This window comes from Lygodium microphyllum, unplaced genomic scaffold, assembly GCF_053477565.2.
Source record: "Lygodium microphyllum isolate KBCC unplaced genomic scaffold, Lygodium_microphyllum_v1.1.10 scaffold_124, whole genome shotgun sequence".
In the NCBI taxonomy this organism is placed as follows: domain Eukaryota; kingdom Viridiplantae; phylum Streptophyta; class Polypodiopsida; order Schizaeales; family Lygodiaceae; genus Lygodium; species Lygodium microphyllum.
In genome coordinates, this window is record NW_028229607.1 from 15001 (window position 1) to 20751 (window position 5751).

A 5751-nucleotide genomic window follows, 5' to 3' on the forward strand; every position below is an offset into this window, starting at 1 on the left:
AGGCGTGGAGGGAGCGGGGTTTTTCGAGGTGGGGTGCGGGGGGGGCGTCGTGGGGGGGTGCGGTGGGGTGGGGGGGTGCGCCGTGTCGTGGGGGGTGACGCGGGGTGGGGTGGGTCGAGCGGGGTTTTCGGAGGCGTGGAGGGAGCGGGGTTTTTCGAGGTGGGGTGCGGGGGGGGCGTCGTGGGGGGGTGCGGTGGGGTGGGGGGGTGCGCCGTGTCGTGGGGGGTGACGCGGGGTGGGGTGGGTCGAGCGGGGTTTTCGGAGGCGTGGAGGGAGCGGGGTTTTTCGAGGTGGGGTGCGGGGGGGGCGTCGTGGGGGGGTGCGGTGGGGTGGGGGGGTGCGCCGTGTCGTGGGGGGTGACGCGGGGTGGGGTGGGTCGAGCGGGGTTTTCGGAGGCGTGGCGGGGTGCTGTGGAGGGAGCGGGGTTTTTCGAGGTGGGGTGCGGGGGTGCGCCGTGTCGTGGGGGGGGTGACGCGGGGTGGGGTGGGTCGAGCGGGGTTTTCGGAGGCGTGGAGGGAGCGGGGTTTTTCGAGGTGGGTGCGGGGGGGGGCGTTGTGGGGGGGTGCGCCGTGTCGTGGCGGGTGACGCGGGGTGGGGTGGGTCGAGCGGGGTTTTCGGAGTCGTGGCGGGGTGCTGTGGAGGGAGCGGGGTTTTTCGAGGTGGGGTGCGGGGGGGCGTCGTGGGGGGGTGCGCCGTGTCGTGGGGGGGTGACGCGGGTCGAGCGGGGTTTCGGAGGCGTGGTGGTGTGGCGTGGAGGCAGCGGGGTTTTTCGAGGTGGGGTGCGGGGGGGGCGTCGTGGGGGGGTGCGGTGGGGTGGGGGGGTGCGCCGTGTCGTGGGGGGGTGACGCGGGGTGGGGTGGGTCGAGCGGGGTTTTTGGAGGAGAGGTGGGGTGCTGTGGATGGAGCGCGGTTTTTCGAGGTGGGGTGGGGGGGGGGGCGTCGTGGGGGGGTGCGGCGGGGTGGGGGGTGCGCCGTGACGCGGGGTGGGGTGGGTCGAGCGCGGTTTTTTGGAGGCGTGGCGGGGTGGTGTGGAGGGAGCGGGGTTTTTCGAGGTGGGGTGCGGGGGGGGGCCTCGTGGGGGGGTGCGCCGTGTCATGGGGGAGTGACGCGGGGTTGGGGTGGTCAAGCGGGGTTTTTGGAGGAGAGGTGGGGTTTAGGGTGGAGGGAGCGGGGTTTTTCGAGGTGGGGTGCGGGGGGGCGTCGTGGGGGGTGACGCGGGGTGGGGGTGGTCGAGCGGGGTTTTTGGAGGAGGGGGGGGTGCTGTGGAGGGAGCGCGGTTTTTCGAGGTGGGGTGCGGGGGGGCGTCGTGGGGGGGTGCGGTGGGGTGGGGGGGTGCGCCGTGTCGTGGGGGGGTGACGCGGGGTGGGGTGGGTCGAGCGGGGTTTTTGGAGGAGAGGTGGGGTGCTGTGGATGGAGCGCGGTTTTTCGAGGTGGGGTGGGGGGGGGGGGCGTCGTGGGGGGGTGCGGTGGGGTGGGGGGTGCGCCGTGACGCGGGGTGGGGTGGGTCGAGCGCGGTTTTTTGGAGGCGTGGCGGGGTGGTGTGGAGGGAGCGGGGTTTTTCGAGGTGGGGTGCGGGGGGGGGGGGCGTCGTGGGGGGGTGCGCCGTGTCGTGGGGGGGAGACGCGGGGTGGGGTGGGTCGAGCGGGGTTTTCGGAGGCGTGGTGGTAAGGCGTGGAGGGAGCGGGGTTTTTCGAGGTGGGGTGCGGGGGGGGGCGTCGTGGGGGGGTGCGGTGGGGTGGGGGGGTGCGCCGTGTCGTGGGGGGGTGACGCGGGGTGGGGTGGGTCGAGCGGGGTTTTTCGAGGTGGGGTGCGGGGGGGGGGGGGGGGGGGGGGGGGGATATGCTCCGCGTCGTGGGGGGGTGCGCCGTGTCCTGGGGGAGTGACGCGGGGTTGGGTGGGTCGAGTGGGGTTTTTCGAGGTGGGGTGCGGGGGGGGGGGGGATATGCGCCGCGTCGTGGGGGGGTGCGGTGGGGTGTGGGGGGTGTGCCGTGTCGTGGGGGGCTGACGCGAGGTGGGGTGGGTCGAGCGGGGTTTTCGGAGGTGCGGTGTGGGGGGTGTGCCGTGTCGTGGGGGACTGACGCGAGGTGGGGTGGGTCGAGCGGGGTTTTCGGAGGCGTGGTGGGGTGGTATGGAGGGAGCGGGGTTTTTCGAGGTGGGGTGCGGGGCGGCGTCGTTGGGGGGTGCGGTGGGGTGGGGGGTGCGCCATGTCGTGGGGGGGTGACGCGGGGTGGGGTGGGTCGAGCGGGGTTTTCGGAGGCATTTGTGGTGTGGCGTGGAGGGAGCGGGGTTTTTCGAGGTGGGGTGCGGGGGTGGGGGGGGGGGGCGTCGTGGGGGGGTGCGGTGGGGTGGGGGGGTGTGCCGTGTCATGGGGGAGTGACGCGGGGTTGGGTGGGTCGAGCGGGGTTTTTCGACGTGGGGTGAGGGGGGGTGGGGAGGTGCGCCGTGTCGTGGGGGGGTGCGGTGGGGTGTGGGGGGTGTGCCGTGTCGTGGGGGGGCTCGCGCGAGGTGGGGTGGGTCGAGCGTGGTTTTCGGAGGCGTGGTGGGGTGGTGTGGAGGGAGCGGGGTTTCTGGAGGTGGGGTGCGGGGGGCATCGTGGGGGGGTGCGGTGGGGTGGAGGGTGCGCCGTGTCGTGGGGGAGTGAGGCGGGGCACGGTGGGTCGAGCCTGGTTTTTGGAGGAGTGGTGGGGTGCTGTGGATGGAGCGGGGTTTTTCGAGGTGGGGTGGGGGGGAGGCGCCGCGTCGTAGGGGGGTGCGGTGGGGTGGGGTGGGGGGGTGTGCCGTGTCGTGGGGGGTGACGCGGGGTGTCGCGATGCCCCCTCCCCCCCACCATGCCCCGACATGACGCGACGCGCCCCCTCCCCAACATAACATGACAACCCCCCTCCCCCCCCCATGACATCCCCCCACCCCCCATGACACGACACGACGCGATGCGCCCCCCCCATGACGTCCCCCCCTCAAAAATTCGCCTCCCCCCTCAACACACACCACCCCCCCCCCCCCCCCTCAAAAATTCGGCCCCCCCATGACATCCCCCCCAGCCCCCATGACACGACGCGACGCGACGCGCCCCGCCATGACACGACACGACACGACGCGCCCCCCCCCTTCCCCCTTCCCCCCTCAACACACACCACACCATGTCGCGACGTGCCGCGCCCCCCCCCCCCCCCCCCCCCCCCATGACATCCCCACCCCAGCCCCCCCACCCACGACACGACATGATGCGATGCGCCCCCCCCCCCCCCCCATGACATGACACGATGCGACGCGCCCCCCCCCCCCATGACATCCCCCCCCATGGGATCCCCGCCCCCCCATGACACGACACGATGCGATGTGCCACCCTCCCCTTAACACACACACCCACCCAACGCAATGCCCCCCCCCCCCCCCCCCCCCCCCGCGCCCCATGGCCTGACACGACGCGACGTGCTTCCCTCCCCTTAACACACCCACCCACCCTCCATGACGCCCTCCATGACGCGACGTGGAGGGGGGGGGGGGGAGGGGTGGTGTTTTGTGTGTTGAGGGGGGGGGGGGGGCGGGGGGTGGGGTGGTGTGTGTTGAGGGGGGATGGGTGGGGTGGTGTGTGTTGAGGGCGGGGGGGGGATTTTTCGGGGGGGGGGGGGGGGGGGGGGAGGGGTGGTGTGGTGTGGGGTGGTGTGTGTTGAGGGGGGGGGGGGGGGAGGGGTGGGGTGGTGTGTGTTGAGGGGTGGGCGAAATTTGGAGGGGGGGAAGGGGAGGGGTGGTGTGGTGTGGTGTGTGTTGAGGGGGGGGGGGGGATTTTTGAGAGGGGGGGGGGAGGGGTGGTGTGGTGTGTGTTGAGGGGGGGGGGGGGGGAAAGGGTGGGGAGGTGTGTATTGAGGGGGGGGGGCGCGAATTTTTTGGGGGGGGGGGAGGGGTGGTGTGTGTTGGGGCCGGGGGGTGGGGTGGCAAATTTTGGAGGGGGGGGGAGGGGTGGTGTGGTGTGGTGTGTGTTGAGGGGGGTGGCCGAATTTTGGGGGGGGGGGGGGTGGGGTGGTGTGTGTTGGGGGGGGGGGGGGCGAATTTTTTGGGGGCGGGGGCGGGGGAGGGGTGGGGTGGTGTGTGTTAATGGGGGGGGGGGCGAAATTTGGAGGGGGGGAAGGGGAGGGGTGGAGTGGTGTGTGTTGAGGGGGGGGGGGGGGGGGATTCTTGAGGGGGGGGGGAGGGGTGGTGTGGTGTGTGTTGAGGGGGGGGGGGGGGGGGAGGGGTGGTGTGGGGTGGTGTGTGTTGAGGGGGGGGCGGGGGTGGGGAGGGGTGGTGTGGCGTGGTGTGTGTTGAAGGGGGGGGGGCGAATTTTTGGGGGGGGAAGGGGCGAAATTTGGACGGGGGGGCGAATTTTTGGGGGGGGGGGGGGAGGGGTGGGGTGGTGTGTGTTGAGGGGAAGGCGAAATTTGGAGGGGGGGAAGGGGAGGGGTGGTATGGTGTGGTGTGGTGTGTGTTGAGGGGGGTGGCCGAAATTTTTTGGGGGGGGGGGTGGAGTGGTGTGTGTTGGGGGGGGGGGGGGGGGGGGGCGAATTTTTTGGGGGCGGGGGGGGGGGGGGGGGGGGGGTGGGGTGGTGTGTGTTGAGGGGGGGGCGGAATTTGGTGGGGGGGAAGGGGAGGGGTGGTGTGGTGTGTGTTGAGGGGGGGGGAGGGGTGGTGTGGTGTGTGTTGGGGGGGGGGTGGGGTGGTGTGTGTTGAGGGGGGAGGGGTGGGAAATTTTTGGGGGGGGGGGCGAATTTTGGAGGGGGGGGGGGGGGGGGGAGCGGTGGTGTGGTGTGGTGTGTGTTGAGGGGGGGGGGAAGGGGCAAAATTTGGAGGGGGGGTGAATTTTTGGGGCGGGGGGGGGAGGGGTGGGGTGGTGTGTGTTGAGGGGGGGGCGAAATTTCGAGGGGGGGAAGGGGAGGGGTGGTGTGGTGTGTGTTGGGGGGGGGGGGGGATTTTTGAGGGGGGGGGGGGAGGGGTGGTGTGGTGTGGTGTGTGTTGAGGGGGGGGGCGAGGGGTGGTGTGGTGTGGTGTGTGTTGAGGGGGGGGGGGGGCAAAATTTGGAGGGGGGGGGGGAGGGGTGGTGTGGTGTGGTGTGTGTTGAGGGGGGGGGGGATTTTTGAGGGGGGGGGGGAGGGGTGGTGTGGTGTGGTGTGGTGTGTGTTGAGGGGGGAGGTTATTTTTGAGGGGGGGGGGGGGAGGGGTGGTGTGGTGTGTGTTGAGGGGGGGGCGGGGAATTTTTGAGGGGGGGTGGGTGGGGTGGTGTGTGTTGAGGGGGGGGGGGGGGAATTTTTGGGGGGGGGGGGGAGGGGTGGTGTGGTGTGGTGTGTGTTGAGGGGGGGGGGATTTTTGAGGGGGGGGGAGGGGTGGTGTGGTGTTTGTTGAGGGGGGGGTGGGGAGGTGTGTATTGAGGGGGGGGGGCGCGAATTTTTTTTGGGGGGGGGGGGGGGGGGGGGCAAATTTTGGAGGGGGCGAGGGGGTGTGTGGTGTGGTGTGTGTTGAGGGGGGTGGCCGAATTTTTGGGGGGGGGGGGGGCGAATTTTTTGGGGGCGGGGGGGGGGGGGAGGGGTGGTGTGGTGTGTGTTGAGGGGGGGGCGAAATTTGGAGGGGGGGAAGGGGAGGGGTGGTGTGGTGTGTGTTGAGGGGGGGGGGGGGGATTTTTGAGGGGGGGGGAGACGTGGTGTGGTGTGGTGTGTGTTGAGGGGGGGGGGGGGGGGGGGAATTTTTGAGGGGGGGGGGGAGGCGTGGTGTGGTGTGGTG